The sequence below is a fragment of the Dunckerocampus dactyliophorus genome, chromosome 18, assembly GCF_027744805.1.
Source record: "Dunckerocampus dactyliophorus isolate RoL2022-P2 chromosome 18, RoL_Ddac_1.1, whole genome shotgun sequence".
Classification (NCBI taxonomy): domain Eukaryota; kingdom Metazoa; phylum Chordata; class Actinopteri; order Syngnathiformes; family Syngnathidae; genus Dunckerocampus; species Dunckerocampus dactyliophorus.
Window position 1 is genome coordinate 3,762,881 of NC_072836.1, and position 23,742 is coordinate 3,786,622.

Here is a 23,742-nt window from a genome sequence, read left to right on the forward strand (position 1 = left end):
TAGGTTGAGCAATTTAGTTGAACTTTTCCTGTGCTAATAGTAAGCACTGTTGGTCACCATATGCATTAGAGATGCACGATATCTTTTTCAAACCGATACCGATAACTTTCTGCTTCTCAAGGCCATTATGATATTGATAACCACAAACCTTTTAAAATTTTGATTTAACTGTATTTTGTGCACACCTGGAGGTAAGTTGGACTTGAGCAAATTAGGATTTGACCAACTGTACCTGTCGATGTGTCCTAATGAAATATCATGACATTACTACTACCGCATCACTACTATCTGGAGAACCATAGTACAGACCGGGCGGAGCCACCTAGCGTGGCCCAGCAAGGTGCACTGTATTCGGGCACACGCTCCGAGCAGCCGATGTTATGCCACAGAGGTGTCTGGCAAACCTTTTGCATTTTTCCAACACCGCAGCACAATAAGACCCACACTCATAGCTTTGCTGGCTTTTCAGGTGGATGATGCGTTTCTTTTTGTGTGCTTGATGACTTTTTTTTCCCCCTCATCGAGCAGCATTTGATACAACTAGCACACAAATTGAGAATATTTGTTTACATGTGAGCTCAGAGGCGTTACGACAGGCCGTCAACATCACAGGCAGGAGAAAAAAGGAGCGCTTGATTTGCTCACCCGCAGAGCACTGGCCTCATTGGAGCGTTTTTTTTTTTAAATTATCGGTTGTTGTTGGTTGTATGACGTCATAATTCCCTCATATCGAACCGATAATTATTGTGCACCCCATACTGTGCATGATATGCTATCTTTATGACGTTCTTTTTCATAAACTTTTTTATTCTGTGGCGCCAAATGTCACAGTCATGTCTTTTAATTTCATTGTAAGAATATTCCACTGGCCAATAAAAAACGAGCTGCAAATGTGCTCCTGTGCCGCACTTTGGACACACCTGCGGTCGATGAAAAACGCTCTGCGTGTGTTTTTTGTCTTTTGTTGCACGATTATTGGCATTTCCTAAAATATCTCTGTGAATAGTGCATGGATCTCAAAGACAGATATCAATGAAGGGTTGCAATTATACCCGCTGACTGGAGGTCAAAGGCTAAATCTAACAATCCAACCTCTCTCCACGGCCGACCTCCTTGCCCCCTTTGCCCGCTGCCTCTCCACAGAGACCGGGGTCTTAGGTCAGCGGTTGGTCCGGAGCTGCTGTGTAAGCAGCAAATGACACACACGCACACACACACACGCACACGCACACACACACACCCACACACACGCACACACACACCCACACACACGCACACACACACACACACACACACACTGTTGTTTGCTTACACTGGATAAACATGACAAATGTCACTAAAGGCCAGCCAGGGGTGTGCGTGATAGTGCAGCCCAGCACCCTGAGGGCATCGGGAGGGTGACAAGCGCCACGGGGGGTCCACTGATGCAGGAGGCTGGAGAAAGATGATGACCACAAGCAATTACGGGAAGATCACTCGTGTGGAATGCATCTATCATAGGCAGGCCCTCTCTCAGGGACCTCTGACACCACCCGTGGATCCCAGACTCATTCCAAAATATTGTAGAAAGGCTTTCTTTTCTTCCATGTTTACTTCGTGGAGGTGGGAGGTGATCAAAGTTCTGCAAAGAAGTGATGCAATGCAACATGAGGCTCAGAATGACAAGCAGATGCATCACACGCCGGCCCACTTGTTGCTGAGTATTTGTTTGGTGTTTATGTGGTCCACACAAGGCATGAAGTAAATCACAGCTCAGCCAGCTGGTATGAGCAAGCCTTCACGTCTCATTTAGAGACGGACCCCCACAATTCTTGACTGCTTTAGTCAGTCAGCTCGATTGCTTGCACGTTTAAGTCAAAATGTTACGGCTGGTGGTTTTCAATAGGCCTCAAAACCTTCTAAAAATACTACACTGAGCATGTGCATGCCTCTTTAGGACTAGACTGGTACATTTTGAGAGGCAAACTGTGTGTTTTTCTGAAGATATGTTAGTGTGGTCTTGTTTTGCTGTCCCTTCCTCCCTCCTTCCTTCCCGCTTCGCCTCCCCATCATTCACTCCGCCTCCCAAAGAAGGGTGAGGACGTGGCGGGTCAACGCCGAGACGTCCCCGTGCTGCGCCTCCTGTCAATGTGCCACCACTGAGGAGGAGGAGAAAGAGCTGGCAGGACTACTCTTCCGTGCAGATCAACTCAAGATCTGGAGATTTTACTCTTTTTTTAAAAAATAATACTCCCCTAGTCTGTTTATATATTTGTATTAAGAGCTGCTGTTTACCTGAATTTGAATTTCCAGGCAGCCATGCCCGACAGGTGACAGTCCACAAACACCACTACTAAGAGATGAAAATGTCAGCCAGCAGGCGGCGCACTCCACTACAACACAAACATGGCTGACAAGCAGCAGAGAGGAAGAGTCATCGCCCCTCACATAAGCAGCTGTGTTCTCTTCACCGGGTAAAGAAACAACAAACAGTTAAATATCTACTAAACATAAATGTACAGCATATGTTTCTGAGTTGCTGTTGTTATTAAATGTGTTCGTCACCAACACCGATTGCAAAGACTGTGGCTGCTAATTTAGCAACGCTAGCAAGGACCGTCTTCATATTCTGTAATTCGTTGCAGGACATAAAATAGCCGCTTTTCTGTGTGACGTGTTTCGTAAGCATTGAACGCATGCGCCGTGACTGTTGTAGCGGTGTAATTTTGTTGTGACGACCTTTTCAGATGTATAATTAACTGTATAGCATGCTAACGTTTTTATAGCTAACGCCAAGACGGTACTTCCGGGTTTGCATTTCCGCAAGGGGTGAGCGATCGATCCAAATACAGATAGCTAAAAAAAAAGATAGCTTCAGATCAATACTAGTCTGATGATTTATTTTTTTCAGTTCTCTTCTATGTTATTTTCATAAATATCGGTGCGTTTTGTTGTTGTTCATGTATATTGTTTTTATTTTGTTCAAAAGGTTTGTAATTTATTAGTACTGTTACATTGTCACACTGTATGTTGTGGTATTAAACATAGTTCAATTGTTCACAAATATTTTTTTGTTTGGCTAAAATCATTGTCGTGGTTTATTCTGATTCATGATCAGCAACTCAAAGAATCACAAAATCATTTCATGATCTTGAGGAGGAAGATAACCGATATTTGGTGCTGGTATTCATTTGCAGTAAAAGTATAAAAAATGGCATAAAAATGTTGAATAATACAAACACTTAACTTGGTTTAACTACCTAAAGCATGTTTATTTAAGCAAACAAATAGAAAAATAGCTCCAGAAGAGCATGGGGATCCTAGACTGAGAAGCATCTCTTAGAAGTTTAATAAAAACTTCAATAAATAGCTCCTTGAAATGTATCCATAGTAAATAAAGTAACATTTATATATGACTTATCTTTGTTTTAAGTTCAAAAAGTACAGGGAGTCAACAAGCTCAGCAGCAAGTCTTGTAAAGTTAAAAAGGTCTATAATAGCTCTCTGAGTTTTTCAGCCTTCGTCTTAGCGTACTTCCCTGCAACAAAACAAGACTCAATTGAATTTCTTACTCTCTCTCAAAATCACACCCACAGGCTTCTACGATCACAGACTGTTTCCATGTTGATATTACCAACAGCATTGTTTCAAGTGATTCACAGACGTATCGGGAGGTACTACGAGCCAGCAAAGCTGCCGCTTGTGTAACGTTAGCTGCCTAACGTTATGTGATTGGAGTAGTCGTGAGCTGTAGAGTTTTTCATGTGACTTTCACGCAAACACACACTAGTCTCCACATTACATACTTTCTGCCCATTGCTAATATGGAGTCTGCTGAGCCTTTAAAGCCAGATCGGCAAACTAATGTTATGGTACGCTAACCAGCCTCCACCTTGGCGTGCTTCCCTGCTCGAGTGTTCTACACGCTCTCTCTCAATCACACACCATGCTTTTACTATCACGGACTGTTTGACTGTCGACATTGTCAGCAGCCTTCTTTCAAGTAATTCACAGACATGTCGGGAGGTACTGCGAGCTAGCAGAGCTGCCGCTAATGTTTACTCCGCTCTTATGTTATTCTGCTGCTCACCATAACGTTAGTAGTAGTTGTGAGATGAAGAGCACTGCGATGTTTATTATGTTTATAATTTTGAGAGAGTTTTCTGCGTTTACCTTGACGTGTGTGTTTGCTCTCAGGACGTTCCACACGAGAAAACTTCCCTCTCAGCCCTGTGTGTGTGTGTAGGTGTGTGTAGATGGGTGTGTGTGTGTAGGTGGGTGTAGGTGTGTGTGTGGGGACAGCGTCCGCTTCACATTGGCTCTGCCATCAACACTTGCTGTGGCTTGCTTAACCAATCAGATGGCACCGTGGGTGGAGCAATGCTGGAGACAGTCTCAGGCGGCAGGAGGGAGAGGCTCGGCTGCATCTGGAGTCGAAATAAACCAGTTTTAAATTGATTTCTTGATATCAGCCCGTCTGATTGGGGGGAAAAAGGCCGATACCGGTATACGTCAAAATTCCAGATATCGGCCCGACCACTAATTAGTATCGGTGTTGAGGATACTGGACCTGTTTTATTTTACTTGGTCTTTGGTTGATACCAAAATTTACAGTATCGCTCACCTCAATGTCTGCTTTTAAAACTCACCTTCAGGATAAAATGTTGATTTTGGAAAATAAATGAAATTGTTGGCATAAGATAGTATTTTAATTGTTATACCTACAAATATATACTGTATATATATATATACATATAAACACACACTTTATATTCCTAATACCTGCTCGTTGTCTCCCCTCGTGGAATGGTAAGTACAACACCTTCAATAATTGAAGCGTTGCAATGAGCAACAACAATAAGGACAAAGTCGAATCAAAAGCAGCTGAACCGTGAGGCGATTTCATGGAAACTCGGATAATACATGAGATTAAATGAGTTGACTTGGCATAAAAGGACACAAAAACGTGATGAGTGGTGAGGTTTGAAAGTTCAAGGGTCTGTGCGGCTGTGACAAATATGCACTTGACTTCATCAAAACCAGATCCCAACAACTCCATGAGGAAATTTGTTTGTGTTTTTAAAAAGGAAGGGATAAAAAGGATGGACTAATTAGATTCTTAAAAGGTCAAAGTGACACAGCGGCACTTCCTTTTTTTCCCCAGAACTATAAGAGGACAAACTTAGCAATGAAGTAAGTGATGGCATTTCTCTATCTAGAAAGCGTCTGTGTAGGCTCTCAGTCGTACAGGAGTTGTCCATCGAGGAAAAGGCTTCTTGAGACGTCATCTGTACTTCTGTGTAGAAGGTGTCGGACGTTTCGCTCCTCATCCGAAGAGCTTCGTCAGCAAACTAATAAGTGCTGGTAGCTTAGGCCTTAAATACAGTAAGAGTGGGCGGAATTGGTGTGCCAACACCCTCCTCCTATTGGTTCGTACACTAAGCCTGGGCGGAGCAGTGGTATAATCCTATCCTGTTATTCACACCTACGATAAAAGGGAAGTGTCGCTCCCTGAATTGGGTATGAACGACTCTGATACTGGCTTGTTAGCATCTATTGTTCTGGCTCGGCCCTGCCTTCACCTCATTTGCAAGACTAAGAGCTGTGGGTTTTGGTCTCAGTAACCTGCTGAACACAGGGTCCAAATTGAACCTCAAACCACCATTCCGATTCAATGATGGGTTCTGTTGTTTGACAAAAATAGCTTCCTTTACTCCTCTTTCAAACCATCTGTTTTCTTTGGCCAAAATCTTTACCTCGCTGTCCTGAAAAGAGTGATTGGTAGCTTTCAGGTGTAGATGTACTGCTGATTGAGGACCACTAGCATTGTCCCTGCGATGTTGATAAAGCCTTTTTTGGAGCATTTGCTTAGTTTCCCCAATGTAGTGCTCTTTGCATTCCTCATCTTTACAGTGGATGGAATAGACCACATTGCTCTGTTTCTGGTTTGGAGCCTTGTCTTTAGGATGCACTAATTTTTGTCTCAGGGTATTTACTGGTTTGAAATAGGTAGGAATTTTGTGTTGCCATAAGATCCTCTGGAGTTTTTCGGAGACCCCCGCTACATAAGGGACTACCACTCCTCTCCTTTTTGCTTCTGTGGGCTTTTGGGTTTCTTTCCCTACTCTCTTCTTTTGACATTTGTTAAAAGCCCACCGTGGGTACCCACAGGTTGAGAGCGCTCTCTGGACATGTTGTGTCTCCTTTTTCTTTCCCTCAGCACTAGTTGGTATTTGTTCCGCTCTATGTTGGAGGGTCCTAATAACCCCTAGTTTATGTTGTAGTGGATGGTTTGATTCAAAAAGCAGGTATTGGTCAGTGTGTGTGGCCTTTCTAAAGACCTCTGTAAGTAGCTGTCTGTCCTTTCCTATAATTACCTTGCAGTCTAAGAAGGCTAGTTGGTTTTCTTTAGTGTCCTCGCGAGTAAATTTGATATTGGTGTCCACCGCATTGATGTGATCTGTGAAAGACTGAATTTCTTGTTTTTTGATTATGACAAAGGTGTCATCCACGTATCTAAACCAGTGCCTTGGTTTTGTCCCTGAGAAGGATGTGAGAGCCTGTTTCTCCATCTCTTCCATGTACAGATTCGCCACTATGGGTGAGACTGGTGAGCCCATAGCACAACCATGAATTTGTCTGTAGAATTTCCCTCTAAACTGAAAATATGTGGTGTTAAGGCAAATTTCCAGTAATTGGCAGATGTGGTCAGCACTAAGTTTTGTTCTCCGATGCAGAGTTGAGTCCTCGAGCAGTCTCTTCCTCACCACCGAGACTGCTGCTGAGGTGGGGACAGATGTGAAAAGTGAAGTCACATCATAAGACACCAAAGTTTCCTCTGGCTCCAATCTGAGGTCTTTGATGCTCGCCACAAACCCTTTTGTGTTCTCTATATGATGATCAGTGTTGCCTACCAATGGGGATAAGACTGTTTTTACATATTTCGCTACATTGTACGTGGTAGAGTCAATGCTACAGACAATGGGTCTGAGGGGAAACCCTTCCTTGTGGATTTTTGGAAGGCCATAGATACATGGTGTAGCCTCCCCAGGGTATAACCTATGATACATCTGTCTGTCAATTAGTTCTTCCTTCTCTAACTTTTGGAGACAGTGTATGATTTCTTTCTTATACCTACTGGATGGGTCCCTTTTAAGTTGCTCATATGTGTTGGCATCACTAATTAGACTTGTTATTTTTTCTTCGTAGTCCAATGTGTTGAGAACCACTGTGCATCTGCCCTTATCAGCTGGTAAGATGGTGATGCTCTCATCTTTCTGCAGAGCCGCTAATGCTTTCCTCTCACCTAACGTGATATTGGACGGTGGTGGTTTGGCACTACTGAGAAGGGCCGATATTCTCAGACGAAGGTCCCCTGCCTCTGTTCTAGAAAGGTTATTGTTCCTGATGGCCGATTCAGCTGCTGTGATATAGTCTACTGTGGGTATCGTTGTACAATGTAGCGAAATATGTAAAAACAGTCTTATCCCCATTGGTAGGCAACACTGATCATCATATAGAGAACACAAAAGGGTTTGTGGCGAGCATCAAAGACCTCAGATTGGAGCCAGAGGAAACTTTGGTGTCTTATGATGTGACTTCACTTTTCACATCTGTCCCCACCTCAGCAGCAGTCTCGGTGGTGAGGAAGAGACTGCTCGAGGACTCAACTCTGCATCGGAGAACAAAACTTAGTGCTGACCACATCTGCCAATTACTGGAAATTTGCCTTAACACCACATATTTTCAGTTTAGAGGGAAATTCTACAGACAAATTCATGGTTGTGCTATGGGCTCACCAGTCTCACCCATAGTGGCGATTCTGTACATGGAAGAGATGGAGAAACAGGCTCTCACATCCTTCTCAGGGACAAAACCAAGGCACTGGTTTAGATACGTGGATGACACCTTTGTCATAATCAAAAAACAAGAAATTCAGTCTTTCACAGATCACATCAATGCGGTGGACACCAATATCAAATTTACTCGCGAGGACACTAAAGAAAACCAACTAGCCTTCTTAGACTGCAAGGTAATTATAGGAAAGGACAGACAGCTACTTACAGAGGTCTTTAGAAAGGCCACACACACTGACCAATACCTGCTTTTTGAATCAAACCATCCACTACAACATAAACTAGGGGTTATTAGGACCCTCCAACATAGAGCGGAACAAATACCAACTAGTGCTGAGGGAAAGAAAAAGGAGACACAACATGTCCAGAGAGCGCTCTCAACCTGTGGGTACCCACGGTGGGCTTTTAACAAATGTCAAAAGAAGAGAGTAGGGAAAGAAACCCAAAAGCCCACAGAAGCAAAAAGGAGAGGAGTGGTAGTCCCTTATGTAGCGGGGGTCTCCGAAAAACTCCAGAGGATCTTATGGCAACACAAAATTCCTACCTATTTCAAACCAGTAAATACCCTGAGACAAAAATTAGTGCATCCTAAAGACAAGGCTCCAAACCAGAAACAGAGCAATGTGGTCTATTCCATCCACTGTAAAGATGAGGAATGCAAAGAGCACTACATTGGGGAAACTAAGCAAATGCTCCAAAAAAGGCTTTATCAACATCGCAGGGACAATGCTAGTGGTCCTCAATCAGCAGTACATCTACACCTGAAAGCTACCAATCACTCTTTTCAGGACAGCGAGGTAAAGATTTTGGCCAAAGAAAACAGATGGTTTGAAAGAGGAGTAAAGGAAGCTATTTTTGTCAAACAACAGAACCCATCATTGAATCGGAATGGTGGTTTGAGGTTCAATTTGGACCCTGTGTTCAGCAGGTTACTGAGACCAAAACCCACAGCTCTTAGTCTTGCAAATGAGGTGAAGGCAGGGCCGAGCCAGAACAATAGATGCTAACAAGCCAGTATCAGAGTCGTTCATACCCAATTCAGGGAGCGACACTTCCCTTTTATCGTAGGTGTGAATAACAGGATAGGATTATACCACTGCTCCGCCCAGGCTTAGTGTAACGAACCTATAGGAGGAGGGTGTTGGCACACCAATTCCGCCCACTCTTACTGTATTTAAGGCCTAAGCTACCAGCACTTATTAGTTTGCTGACGAAGCTCTTCGGATGAGGAGCGAAACGTCCGACACCTTCTACACAGAAGTACAGATGACGTCTCAAGAAGCCTTTTCCTCTATCTAGAAAGGTCAAAGCCTCCTGCTTGGCTGCTAATAGAATGTCTATTTGTGCAGCGCATCCATTACTTTAAATGAGTGTTTGCAGCAATAACACCTTCCACTTTACTAGGAAGGCTTTCTACAAGATGTTGGTCATGAAAGAATGTCTTGTAATGTAAGATGGAGAGCTATGAGTTGTGGGAGCTAAGCAGTCCAGTCCAACAACTTATTGTTTAATAGGCGCTGCTCAGTCCTGTTGTCCACATAATGCATAAGCGGCCATGACGACTTAATAAATGTTACAATTTCACGTCTATTTGTCACCCTCTGTGAGAGCCCATTAAGATACGTGGCCACGCATCCATCACGCTAACCCAAGTCATCCTCTCGTGTTTGACAGGTGAGGGGCTCTCGGGCCTTGGGGCGGAGGAATGGCGCGGAAACGGATGGATGGCGCTATGAAGAGTGATCGGGGTGTCACGGAGGCGCGTTGGGGCCCGACAGATAGCGAATGAAGGAGCGACGACGTGGAGAGATCGTCTCGTTTGGACTCCATTTGTCACGCCTCTCCTTCCCGACCGACTGAGGTAAATCTCAGAAGTTTTTTTTTTAATCCTGACTTGATTTAGCCCTGATACTGTACCTGCCCTCACATGCCATTTTTGGAGCTTCATCTCTTTCCTGCAGGATCGTCATGGAGATTAGGGGATAGGCACAAACAAACAAAGAATAATCCGCCCTGAACTGCATGCTAATAACATCGGATGCTGATATTAGAGGAGGAAAAGACACACACGCACACACACGCCCAGGCTGCTAATTGCTTTGTGTGCGCCAATCCGTCCTGAGAATGTGCCCGAGCGATATTGCGGTGCTGTGGGTGTTTGCGCGCCTCGTAACTGCAGACCAATGTGGCGGAGAAAGCTCATATATTAAGATAACCTCCAAACGGAATGGAATTGTATTTCCCTGGCGGTTCAAACGACGTCCGCGGTTGTAAACGGATAGCGGATGAGATTTGGCTTTAATGAAGCAAGACTTATTGTGCACAGTGCAGCAGAGGACACGGCTGGATGTGTGTGTGCTTATTTCTGCTTCCGTGTGCACGTGTCTGTGTGAGTGTCCAGCGCCGGCACCCGTGTGCAGGTTCGCCCGCTCATCTATTCAGCTATTTGGTTATTTTCCGTTTCGGCGCGTGTCTGTGAACTCTGATTTACGTGGGCCAAAATAATCATCCGTCGACTGTGGGATCCGTCCTCAAGGTTGAGTGTGTATACGTGCATGCATGCGTGCGGGCGTGTAAGGGCGCCGTCTTCGTCTGTTTATTAAAATGTGCCCTGCCGGCCTTCCCGTAATGAGACTCGTAGTTCCGCGGAGTGATGGAGTTGCATCGGGACTCTACTCATTAACAGACGCCAGGGGTGAGGGATGGCGGGATGGAGGGAGGAGGAGGAGGAGGCGGGACGCCAGGTGATGCGAGAAGGACCAAGGTCACATCTTAAGTTGGACTACTAAACAACATAACAGGTGGTGTCACTAGGTGGCTGTGATTATCTGTACTGTGAATGATACTACCATGGGTCACTCCAACGGCACACGCCACCTGCAGAGCAAACATGGCATCTTAAGGCAGAAGTTGACCTTGTGGAGAGAGAGTGTGTGTTGCCAGGACTGAAAGGTTTTACGGTGGATTTGCCCCATGCGGCACAAACTCAAGCAAGCAGTAGCCAGTACACAACGTCCAGTATGTCCAGCATTTACATTGTGTCATAGGATGAACCCTAGTGGTGGTAACAGGCATGCTAGCTGCCAGGAAGGAAAGGCACATCATGATGGCTGGTGGGTTCTTGGTCATTATTTGTCAACCACAATTCACTTCCTGTTTCTGAATTTCCCTTGGTATCAATAAAGTATCTATTGGGATGTTTTTGTAGAATTTGCATGATTGGCCATGACACATTTGTAAAAATTGAGTAAATCACACGAATAGCAAAAGAAATACGTTTCCAACTACAAATGAACTGTCAGTATCACTTTACAATAAGGTATGCAAAATTACAGTAGTTAATGAGGAACGAACCTACCTAACCCTAACCACTACTCATTAGTTACTCATTAGTTCTTCATGAGTTCCGCAGTAACTACTCTAAATTTATGCGCCTTAGTTCCTCAGTAACTACTCATTAGTTCCTCAGTTGCTAGTCATTAGTTCCTCAGCAACTACTCAAAATTTATGTGCCTTCGTAATTAGTTCCTTGTTAGTTCAGCATTAGTTCCTCATTAGGTCTTCATTTGTTCCTCAGTAGTTGCTGTATTTTTGTGTACCTTTCATTGTAAAGTGTCACCAAACTTTCTTCTTTGTGTTTTTTTTTTGTTGTAAATGTCACAACAAGGTGGAGCCGCCTGTTAGTGCTTGTAGATCGGGCAGCAGCCGCCGCTCATTGACAATGTGTGTTTTCATGTCACAGTTGCCAAATGTCTCTTCACTAGATTTGTTGCGTGTTGTTGTTTTTTTGGAAAAGAGTATCCGGGGGGGTCTGATTATTTGCTAAATATAGCCTCAACGTTGCAAAGGTGACAACACTGATCCCTCCTGCAACGTCTTCTTATTCACCACCCACCATAAATAAATGACTCTATGGGAAACTGATCTAGCTCTTGCTGTAGCTGTCCATCCATTTACCTAATAACAATAAGTTCCCTTTGATTTAGTGCAAGGAAGTACAAGTTTTAAGTACATTTGGAAAACATTTCTATTTATATATATTTACAGTATATATCATGTGGGCTGGACTGAATCCGGGACATTTTTGGCCGCACGTCTGACACCTCAAATTTATTCTAAACTGTAACAACTGTAACAACTTTTTTCCAATGCCTTGATATTTCTGAACCTATAGCGAGTACAGTAATCCCTCGTGTATCACAGTTAATTGGTTCCGGACCCGACCGTGACCGCAAAGTAGGATTCAATGTTAATAAATGGAATATTTTTGTAGTTAAAGCATAGAAAAACTTACAACCACCGTTACACTAATATTACCCAATATAGTAGATTCACAACCAAAGAAAATAAGCCATTGAAGACATAAATAAGACTCGTGTGTTTCAATAAATCTCTTCCGGACGTGTGAACAGGAAGTAATGTCAGGGATTCAGAGTTGAGTCTTAGTACGGCCACAGCAGTAGCCCGTGTTAATATTATGATGGTGATGATGACTATTATTGTTATGAGTCTTGTTTTTATTGTTCCTGTTGTGAAACAAACAATTATAAAATAATAAATGACTGTCTTTGGCGATAAAGTCTGGTTCGTGTTAGTAGTGACACCTAGTGGCCAGTGTACTTGTAATACAGTTCATCAATGTCTTGTATCGGCTAAAGCCAGTGGTTCTCAATTATTTTCTGTCTTGTCCCCGCTGGGGGACAGAAATGTTTTCACGCCCCTCCGATTTGAAGTACTATTGAGAAATTGATATGTATTTATTTATCTGTACTGTACAGACTGAACTCGAAACTGAAACCAGGAAAATGCAACACAATGGAAGCGTACGCGCAACAGTGATCATTTATGTATTCATTTTTGAAAAAACGCGCTCTAGTGAGGGAGCAATGTTCGAACCACGATGGAGGGACGGACGAATGTATATCTATAACTTTGTTTTGCTCCTCTGCTTTGCTCCTGGCAGATCTAGCTGTGAAAGTGAGTCATAAAAATGATGTGAAAATATTGACCACAACCGCTTGAAAAAGGACCGCAGCTTGAATGTATTTGGACTGAGTGAGGTCCCCTGAGGAAACATCGATTTAGTCCAAACATGGCGGCGCGCCATTTGCCAGCAGCACACGAGTAAATGGAAGCCTTTCCTTGCAGCCTCGTTAAGTGTGATGCACGTCCTCGGACATCTCGCCTGCGTGCCGCTGATTGAAATTTGTCCTTTTGGAGTTTTGAGCAGCGGCGAGCAGAGGCTGCGTTCTTATGTCCAGCAAACGGGGAACAGGCGTGGCGAAAGGTTACGGGGCTCGGGACCCCTATGACCATGCCTTATTTATTTAGCCCTTTACATCGCCTGCCGCTGGGAGCGACTGAAGAGAGGAGATCTTCATCCATGCAGATTCATAGAGTGTTTGCTGCTGGACCTTTTAACAGTTTTCCACATGTGATCTGTGTTAGTGCTGCTCCATCAAAAGCATATTTCTACTCATTTAAGTGCACATATAGAAAAAAATTGCATGATTTACCATCAACAGTACATGATCTTAACATGTTCAACAGCTATAATCCTCCATCCTTCCTGTTAAATGAAGCACTGATGTTTTTATGGAGCACCAGCACTGCAGTTAAGGTCATATTTAGGCACTAAAACATGACATTGATCGCTGTCACTAGTACTATTTTACCACCGTTTTTTTCACTACCTTTTACTCTGATACCATCGCATTGCCAAACAAGTTCTGAAAACCAGTCAATATCTGGTGTGACCACCATTGTTCCTGAAATACTGAATACGGTGATCCAGAGCATCCCAAACATGCTCAATGGGTGACATGTCCGGTGAGTATGTTAGAGCCTTGGAACATTATGATGCTGCAACATGAAGTGATGATTGTGGATGAGCGGCACACCAATCGGCCTCAGGATCTCGCCACGGTATTTCTGTCGTCAATAAAATGGACCTATGTTCATTTTCTGTAACATACGCCTATGTACGCTTGCATAATCCTGCCTAACATTGCCATCAGCTCCGTGGTGGAGGCAAGAAAAACTATTCTTTGTCTCTTCAGTATGGTGGAGCAACAACATGACAACAGCACGAATGCAAGTGCAATCACCACATCCCTCATAGGGACAGAAAACTTGTGACTTTTAACGTATCCAAAAAACATCATCAGTCACCTGCTGGAGACGCCATGAACTCCACCCGCTGCCGTGCGAGGCACGTCTGCGAAACAGAAAAGGCAGCACCCTGTAATCTCCCGTCTGGTCTCCTCGCTTTCTCTGCCTGTTTTGGCTTTGATAGGAATGTTTCAGAAAGATTGTGTAAACTTCTCCCTCACAGACGAGTGCTAGCTTTTGGAAGAGGGGAAAAAATGCTAATCTCCGACAGGAAAGTTTGTTTGGGGATGTGTGCACTTGAAGCTGACGTGCTTGCAGACAAACTGATCCAGCCGGTCTCGCCAAGTCTTGTCGCTTGTATTGCACCCGACACTTTTAGGTGGCTTGGACTTCACTTTGCCTTCAGAACATACTCTGTTCGTCCTGATTCAGTTGGCCCACAATAGCACCATCGCTTTCTGGCATACCCGAATTGTTTGACTGTGGCTGTTTGTTGAATGCATTGAAGCCACGATGTAAGATGCTTTCATCTAAGTTGTAAAGGGATGGACGATGGCCATTATTGTGCTCCTCTGCTGTTCTAGTTCATCTTCAATAGGTTTCACATGCGTACTCGCACTCGGCCATACGTACCGTGATGGACTTGGGCTCGATCCCTCTCGGCCCCTCTCCTGGTGTTTGTGCGTCTTCCTGTTTGCTTGTACCATCACTTCTACTCTGCTATGTTACTGCAATTTCCCTTACTTTGTGGATCTTTTTCCAGTCTTGTTTCGAGTTGTTCTGGCTGATCTTTGACTTGAGACCTCTGCCATCAACAACATGTTTACACTAATGTTTTTTCAGAATGGATTCAGATTCAAAATGGCCTTTACTCATCACTTATATAGAGGCACAAGCGAAATTATGCGGTCGCTTATACAACATACCATACAATATGACGGGGTAGACAGGATGGGATGACTGGGTGACAAAAGGGGGAGCAGACAGGGGAGAACGATAAGAAGGGAGGAGAAATAAAAGCAACACCAAACTATGCTACTTTGGGGGAGTACAGTGTGAGACTGGCAAAAAAAGGCTCAGCAAAATAGGCAAAAATAAGCACACTTTACAACATAAGAACCCTAAGACTTGCACCAGGGGAGGGAGAAAGGGTGACTGCGGAGTTCAGCAGCCAAATTCAGCGCCTGCTGCGGACTCCGCCTGCCCGCACTGGGGAGATGAAGCAGTGAAGGTGTGGGATGGGGCAGAAACTGGTCAAAACTGGTCAAAACTTTTAGAACACTCCAATTTTCTGGAGGAAAAACCTATACATTTTTAAGTGTTAAGATGGTCCGTCTGTTTTCCATTGTTAATTGCCTTTTTTGTTTAATTGCCTTTTTACTTTTACAGTTCAGTACTGTTCAACTGATGCTCACGAGGGTATAGTACCACAGTGTGTTCCAGACACTGCTTTTATGCAGACAGAGGAGGTAGCAAGTACTCCAGAACTTGGAACACCTGTAGGAATTAGTAGCACCAACTGCCAAGGCTTGATCCACCTCCATTTCTGCAGAATGGCTTTAAACTGTTTACCCATTTTGTGGTACCTGAAACAGGCATTTTTGTGTAATTCTGAAATATATGTAATTTTCAGTTTTGGCTAACCTTACCCTTTTTTTAACCTGTGGCATTTCACCACTTGCCGTTGTACCATTTAAAGCTATTCATTGGACTTGAACAACTTTAATTTCTATAAATAACTGAAAAAATTGGGGTGTTCTAAAACTTTTGACCAGTAGTGTATGTGCATGTGCTTGAGTGCCCTTGGATGCGTGCGTGCGCATGTGTGTGTAGGCCTGGACAAGTTGACTCCGTCTAGCGCACAATCTTGGTGCCTCGGTCCGCAGTATGTCATCGCGATAAGAGTCAACAATCAGCAGGTGTCCGTGAAGGAAGAATTGTCCAAACCTGCATAGAAGACCCATCTGGCACCAATGATGGAGTGTCTCTCACACCTTCTTGTCATATCCGCATTGAGCGTGGTTGTCTCAGCATCATGTCGGTGGAACAGCTGAGAATGCACTCATCCAAGTCATGTTTACAACATTAAGCCTTCAAGGCCAAACAAACATGGAGGTCACAGTGGTTTCGACCTCCATTAACAAACTTGAGTGTTTAGTTGACGTCTGGGCCTTGACCTTGGCGTGTCATTGGCTGCTGAAGGTTCCTCACACGAGTCCCACATTGTCGCTGAACCGTCTTCGCTTTCCCCGGGGAGGTGTCTGACTTTGCATTCCTCTCACCTCTGATAAATCCAATTTCCCCCCACGCTTTCTGTTCATAACACCTTGGTTTGCGTCGCACCCATCCACACAACACCCCCCCCCCCCCCCCTTTTCTCTTTCTCTGCCTCCAAGATGATCTCTCCTTCTGCGCCCTCTCGCCGTCTGTCGTCGTTGGCCTTTTCTCTGCAGCTGAGCCGTCCCTCCCTTGAGCCTCCTTCATCTTCATTCAGTCGTCTTTCTCGCTCTTTCTTCGCCTGTCTCGATGGCGGTGCAGGTCCAGCGAGGTGTAATTGGGTTGGGCTGCCGCTTTAATCTTTAGTCCGGCTGAAAATGTAAAGCGAAGCCCGGAGGCTTCTGGAGGCTTTACCTCTTCCTCCCGCACGCGCTTTGCATATTCACCTTTTTTGCTGGCGCCTCACACGTGAGCGCACGTTGTGCCGTCAATAGGTCCATATGCATGAATCACATGACACTGTGGAGGAGCGCGGCCTCTCACGGCGCTCCACTCTGTCCGCAGCCAGCAAGTGGTATTACTGCTCTCCAGGTGGCGTGTCGACTAGATAATGTGCCTTGAGCTAATTGATTGGGGCTTGTAATTAGTGTTTAGCTGTCCCTGATTAATCACAGTACGCTACTTCTACAGTTATCTTCTCTTTGGGCCCCCGTGCTGTTTCAATCACGTGTACCTGCCTCACCGAGCCGCTCCTGGGTCAGAATCCACTTGCTTCTACTCCTTCCGTGAATGTATTTGACACACACATGAGTATGAAAGCTTCTTTTAACATCGTGTCTGAACACATTGAGTGGGTAAGACCAGTGGTGATTTTGCACAGGGGTGTTGCATATTGGTCTGAAAATAGCAAAGCAAATAGTAGTGGTCCCTTGTTTCTCGCGGTTATTTGGTTTCCATACCCGACTGCGATAAGTGAAGTTCTGCAAAGTGGGATTCAATATTAAAAAACGGAATATTTTCAAAGTTAGAGCATAGAAAACCTGTTTATGGTTTTTACCATTATTAAAGGCCTGTATACATGAAATAACACCACTATTGTCACCTTTACACTCCTAATATTCTTTTGCACCACATTATGCAACCCTAATGCGCAGGCTACAGGATCACTGCAGGGACACAAGAGATTGCCACCATTCATAGCATATTGCAAGCTACTGAGCTACTAGTTAGCCTCCAATTTATGTCTTCTAAACTTGAGAAAGTGTTTAAAACGGAATTGGGAAGAAGGACTAACTAAGAAACCAAAACTATACCACTTCCACATGTAATGGGAGGAGAACTTTTTTTTCACTCTATCATGTTGGAGAAGCCGGGAGGACTTTCAGTATTAGTGCAGACATGCCAACATGTATGAATTGGTCGCAATTTGACTCTTGAATACACTTGTATGCTTCACTGCTCTTCATTTTCTTGCATTTCAGTTTCAGGTTCAGTCTGCACAGTACCAATAAATAAATACATATTTTCAGTTCTTCAGTAGTATTTCGAATTAGGGGCACACAAAAATATTTCTGTCCTCCAGTGGGGGCATGACAAAAAATAGAGAACCACTGCACTAGGGGCAAGCAAGGCGTTGCCCCTCCAGATCCAGTATATTGAAATTTCTTTGAAATTATTGTTGATTTGTGCGTAAATGTGACTTGGATCGTAAAGGTGCTCTCCTAAATTTCAATGCCAACATTTTTCATGTGTAAATCCTCAGTAAGTAATCAGTAAGCAGTCTGTGATGTTTTAAAAAGGTGGAAAATATGTTCCTTTCTGGGCAAATTCATGGTCAAAAGCGATGTCTGCGAGTGTCCAAGTACTAAGCAGCATGGCGAGTGTGTTCCAGCTCGTGTGTAAGGTGAGGTGGGAGTGGGCCACAAAATCCCTCATTTCGCTGCCGTGCACAGCAACGCCAGCGTGATGTATGAGGTCACTCGCCCTTCAACAGGCTTTACTCAACCCGCTCTCATCAGACGTGGTGCACGCACACACACGCAGAGCATCACAAACACTCCCAAAAGGTCACCGTGAGGACTGTTGGTCCATCACTTAAGCCAGTCGCCCTGCCCGGCTGACTCCATGAAATCGCCATTAGCCGCCAGACACATCTTTCTCTTCCCTGTTTATTCCTCAAACGCAACGTGAAGTCATTCCAAATCCCCATCACGCCTGAGCCTGGCAAGATTGTGTGTCAGCGCTCCTCTTCTCAAGTGTGTCACACACCAAAAAAATAAAAATAAAAATGCATCAAAAGCCCAAAGATGCTTGTTTTGTTTTTATTTTGTGTTTATGATTTCCCGCATTCCTGCTTTTCTTTTTTGTATTTATTCTCCTTCAGCTTCCCAATTTCACACCCCTTGAGAATAGTCCTTAAAGTTTCTCTTTCTGTGATTTTTCTGCTGTGTGCTGCTGCCTCCAGGGGGTGCAGGTCGGGTTGGGCGAGGACCACTTATGTCTCCATGGGGGGGTGTAAATAAAAATATCTCTGCAGTGCTAATTAGTCAACAGCTTCTGTGAACCTTGACGTCTCCTGTTCCCTTTTTGACCAACAAAAAAGTATAGCCACTTTAGTGCACTATTAAACATTGCTATCATTAGAATTATGGCCATACAAATAAACAGCCAAGTATCTTTTAGGTTATATTTTTTTTAAACTTCTGTCAGCTTCATACAGTTGTGAAATAATTAGTGAAAGTTACTTTACTGCTGCTTATAGTGTGTGGATGAGTAAAACGGAGGTCTGGCTTTGTCAATTTGACCAAACAGCAAGTTGGCCTTAAAATTCGGACATTATTTTTTTTGTCCTTTTTTAAAAAAAAAAAAAATGTGATTTAAAAAAAAATAAATAAAAGAAATCTCCTCTTTGAATGCCCTCTTCATTACAAACATTCGTAACTTCCCCCCGCACATGCACAATTCGAAGAGTGTGGTAAGCGAGAGAAAGTAGGTTGAAACGCTGGCAGCCGCGTGTCTGGCTGCTCCACTGGGAATCCATTCACAGCTGATGACGTGAGGCGCATGATAAACAAGCGGCAGCGTGGGAGCGTTGATTATAATGAAGGACTTTGCACAAGGTACTTGAGAGACACTTCTCAGGATGGCACGTGTCCAAAGGAAGAATTCATACTGTGATTTTAAGAGCCGGTCGTCTCCGCCACCGTTCCTTGTAGAGGAAAAGATGCTCGGGCTGCTGGTGTGATCCGCACAAAGCTTTGGGCTTGTGATCTAAAAGCCACGGAAATAAGCAGCATTGATTTACATGGCAGGGGAAAGTCAACCAGGGATGTTTTTAAATGGAATTTAATATATGGATGTATAATATGCACAGTATGACAGTCAACATGCCTAATTATTCTCTTTCTTGTGGTTGAGGTTGTGTAGAACTGCAAGTGCTGACAGAGCTGTTTTGCTAGCCCAGAAGAGCCAAATAAATAAGAACAATGGTGGACGTCAAACACAATTTGATCAGATCAACAATTACCAATGTCAAAAGAATGAGTTCATTCCCGTCAGAGTCTTCAGTGACATTTTTTTGGCTATCATAACAAACTCGTGATTAATTGTTGGCAAATTTTCAGATTTTTGGTAAAAAATAGTTTAGATTTCTCATTCACCATAAGTTGATAGTAATGTATAAATATGTGGTAATGCAGGTGAAATGTACAGCGTACATGTACGACTCTTAGAGCACAGTTTTGTTTATGTCTTTATGCTTCACTGTTAATGTATTTTTGTCAGGCGTTCTTTGTCCTTGAACGCACCACAGTTGTGTGCTGTGAGATTCAAAAGTGAAACTCAAACGTAACTTAAATCAAGGGGCGCTTCGATCAGGGTTTTTTACTGGCAATTGCAAGACCGATCATTCATGAGTGAGATCGGCCGATACCGATCACATGGATTAACTGTAAATTTTTCTTTTTTTTTTTTATGATGAGGGGCGGCGTATAGGGGTGAACGTTTCGGAGAATTCCAAGGTCTCCTGACTGCCATGGGACCCAAAAAATACAGTCATGGAAAAAATTATTTTCTACAGTTTCTTGTTCATTGTAATGCCTGGTACAACTAAAGGTACTTTTGTTTGGACAGATATAACAGTGACAACAAAAATAGCTCATAAGAGTTACATTTTTTGGCAGCACAATGCTATAGCTATTCATGTATGAACTTAAGTGATTTTGGTTATTATCAAGAATACCGTGGAAGCTTCTAGGTATCAGTTCTTAAATTAAACTCTTATGAGCTACATTTGTTATCATCATTATATTTGTCCAAACAAATGTACCTTTAGTTGTACCAGCCATTAAAATGGATCAATAAACCGAAGAAACAAGGGTGGTCTAATCATTTTTTTCCATGACTGTAGGTACTTGTTAAAAAAAAAAGGGGGGGCCCAAAGCGATTTTTTTTTTTATTGTTTCATGGGGACCAGAATTCCTGGCTGCAGCCCTTCTCTGGGCTGTATGCTATGAAAAAGGAACCATGAATTTACTTTCATTTAGATAAAAACATATTTGACTTCCTTTTTCAAGAGAGCATATATCACTCGTGAAACTTACAGATGATGAGACGCCTTCTTTCAGGCGACTTTGGATGTGAGAGTACATTGTCTAATAGAGCTCTAGCAGGTCTTCCTGGTAGCACAGGTAAGAGAGCAGTTGGCGGAACCGGGTGTCTTCCACCGCTGAGAAGGGCTGGTCCTCTAGTCCAATGAATTCATTTATTTTTCGGGTTACTTGCTGAGCCTTCATGAACATACGGGCGAGTGTTTTGGGAGCGTTAGTTGCTGTTTGACTGATCCGTGAGTCTCTTTTAAAACTGTTCATATTCCTGACATTCCAGAAATGTTTATTTTGATATTGCGGCTGCATGCCTGTGCACTGCGAAGGAAAGGGGGACGAGGACACTGCCCAAGACATGAGTACAGGACACTACACTGCACACGGGGTTCTCTGCAGGCTTCAATAGTATGAGCCATAGGTGGTCGTTTTTTGTTATCGGCATATGTCGATCACCGGCTTTTCCGTGGAAATCGGCTGACACTAATCGGTGGCCGATCGATAGGAGCATCCCTAGCAAGCAGCGTGAACTTGGTGAAATGTCTTCTCTCGCTTGCCAGCCTCTAGCTGTAGCCTGGCGACTAGGCTAAAGGCTATACCGTGACTAAGATTCCATTTGTTCATAGGTCATTTTACATTATCATTCATTAGTGGTGAGTGTTTTAGTTTGGGTTCTTCATGTTGGATGGCCTTTTGGATTGTTTTGGTCGAGGTTGTATATGAAGTAATGCCTGTGGTGTTGTTGGTCGTCCCCTGAGTGGCACGTGTACTGTTGTGAGCTGCCCGATTGGAAATGGTTTGAGGGCCTTCAAGCCAGTACAATATTGGTGTACACTGGGGGGTCTTGGGGACGGTAATAAAATAAAGATGAGACTGGGCCACTGGTATTTACAGCTCGGACCTTGCGATTAAGTGAGGAATGCTCGTCGTGCTCTGAGCTGCAGGCTTGTGATGAGCAGCGAGAGGAAGATATTAAACTTGAACCGTTTTGTAAAAGGCGGCCTTTTGCCATCTCAGGCGCCCTCAGTTTCATGTAAATAAAGCCGGAGAAGGAAGGAGGATGATTGCCTTGGGGGGGGGTGAACGGCAGCCGGCGAGAGAAGAAAGGCAAAGAGTGGCAAAATGTGTCAGTGAAATATACACAGAAGGTGGATGCAATGCGTGGAGAAACGGGGGATGAAGGGACGGCATATTGAAAGATGAAATATGAGAGGCTGTGCTCGGTATGCCGGCCAGAGCTGAGCTTTACGTGTGGCCGGTCAAGTGATGCTCAGCTGCCTTGGATGCAGATGAAACTCCTCTGCAAACAAATGAATTCCAATTTCTTTTAAAGCCACCGACTCAACCAGGACCTTCTCAAAATGAAGAAGAAAAGAAAATCCTGAGCATGAATGGCTGCATACGAAGATGATTGTTTCATATCCTTGGTGCATTATCCTTGAGGGGTCATGCTCTGAAAGCTGTGAGATTCCTAATCATTCTGAGGTCCAAATGGAAGAACGAAGGTTATAAAAAAATACAACAATATAAGAAGCAGGAATGGCTGCTGTTAATATGTAAACCTCCGGCCGCCCCTTTTCATGCTAAGGAGAGGAATCCATGTGCTTAGAGCTCATCTTCTCAGCTAAATGACGCTGTGATGAAAATCGTAATGATATGCAGCCCTTTTGCTTCTCACCTCCAGATGGTGCTGCCTGGTTTTATAGCTGCGCGAGGCGTACAAAGAAGCAGATGATGTCCACTGCTGCAAAATGTGACCACTGTGTTTGTTTTATTTTTATACTTTAGACATAAGAACGATTTAGCCCTTGTATAGTATTAAGAATGTTAATTGTCATGATTTGTGCTAGTTTTGGACCCCTGCTGAGAAGACAGAACCAAGGAGCCTTTTAACAAGTGCTCACAAATAGCGGGAATTGTTCACGTGAATACAAAAAAAAAATATAGAAAGAAATAGAAGAATACATTATGAAAAGTAACTAAAGATTATTTTTTTTGGTTGATTAAGCTGAAGCTTGCCTCGATTAATCGAGTAATCGGTTAGGCTCTAGACAGACCAAATCAGTATGAATTAAACACAAACAGAAAGTGGTTTGGTTCGCAACATAGCAGAAAAGAGGCAAAAATGTTGATGACTGTTTTCTAAAGTCAAAGCTGATGTGTCAGAATAGCTTGTTTGCCTAAAACACAAAGATAATAGGTCAACTTGAGGATTGTACTTTTACTCAGGTTTCAGTCTGCAGAGGGCATTCTGTGTAGCTCTCTCCTGGTACAGACAAATTCATGATATCAGGTTGGAACAGAGGATATGTAGCAACAGGTAGCTCGAAAAATAGCCTCAGCAAAAAAACAAAAACAAAAAAAAACAAAATGTATACAACTTTACTTGTGACTGGAAATAGGTCTCATTTTTGTAGATATTTAAGAGCATCTCATTCACAATAAGTAGTCTGTGTATGTGATGTTGTCCTTGTACGCCTCCACTTGCAGGCTGTTTAGATCCTCAGTGCTTGCACACTCAAGGTGTTCACTTTAAGGAGTCGAAGTGAAAGTGGCCAATCTTCTTAGTGTCTGGACCTCTGCAGGAGGTCACTCGCCGGGCCATGAAGGTCATGGCACTCCACCGGCGCTAAAAGCGATGCGCGGTCATCTCTGCGCTGCTAATAGAATTAGCCGGCCATCTGTTTTGGTGCGGCGTGCCAGCCCGGAACCCCTGCTAATTACGTTATAATGTCCCATTCAGTGGCAGTCATCTCTTTAATATTCCCCCAGCAAACACTCCGGGGGCAGGCTCCAATAAAAGCAGGTGGCTGGAGACGGAGATGCAGAAACTCAAACCCACACGCGCTCTCATAATGAAATAACAGCAGCTGAAAGTGTATCTCTTAGCCGAACTGGGAAATATGTTTTGGAGGCTGAGCCATGTTGCCAGGCGACCGCTACTTGGAATGGCGGGTGCGTCTGCGGTGACAGACAGA

The 23,742-nt window shown here is 43.8% G+C and overlaps 1 long non-coding RNA gene across 1 annotated transcript in view; it reads left to right on the top strand.

Annotated features, from left to right (window-relative positions):
* The first annotated feature begins 1,456 nt into the window (after positions 1-1,456).
* Positions 1,457-23,742, top strand: part of LOC129171531 (uncharacterized) — a 64,633-nt gene continuing 42,347 nt past the window's right edge. The window contains exons 1-2 of the long non-coding RNA XR_008566805.1: positions 1,457-2,453; positions 9,510-9,696. This is a non-coding gene — a long non-coding RNA (uncharacterized LOC129171531). The remainder of the gene's footprint in view (positions 2,454-9,509; positions 9,697-23,742) is intronic.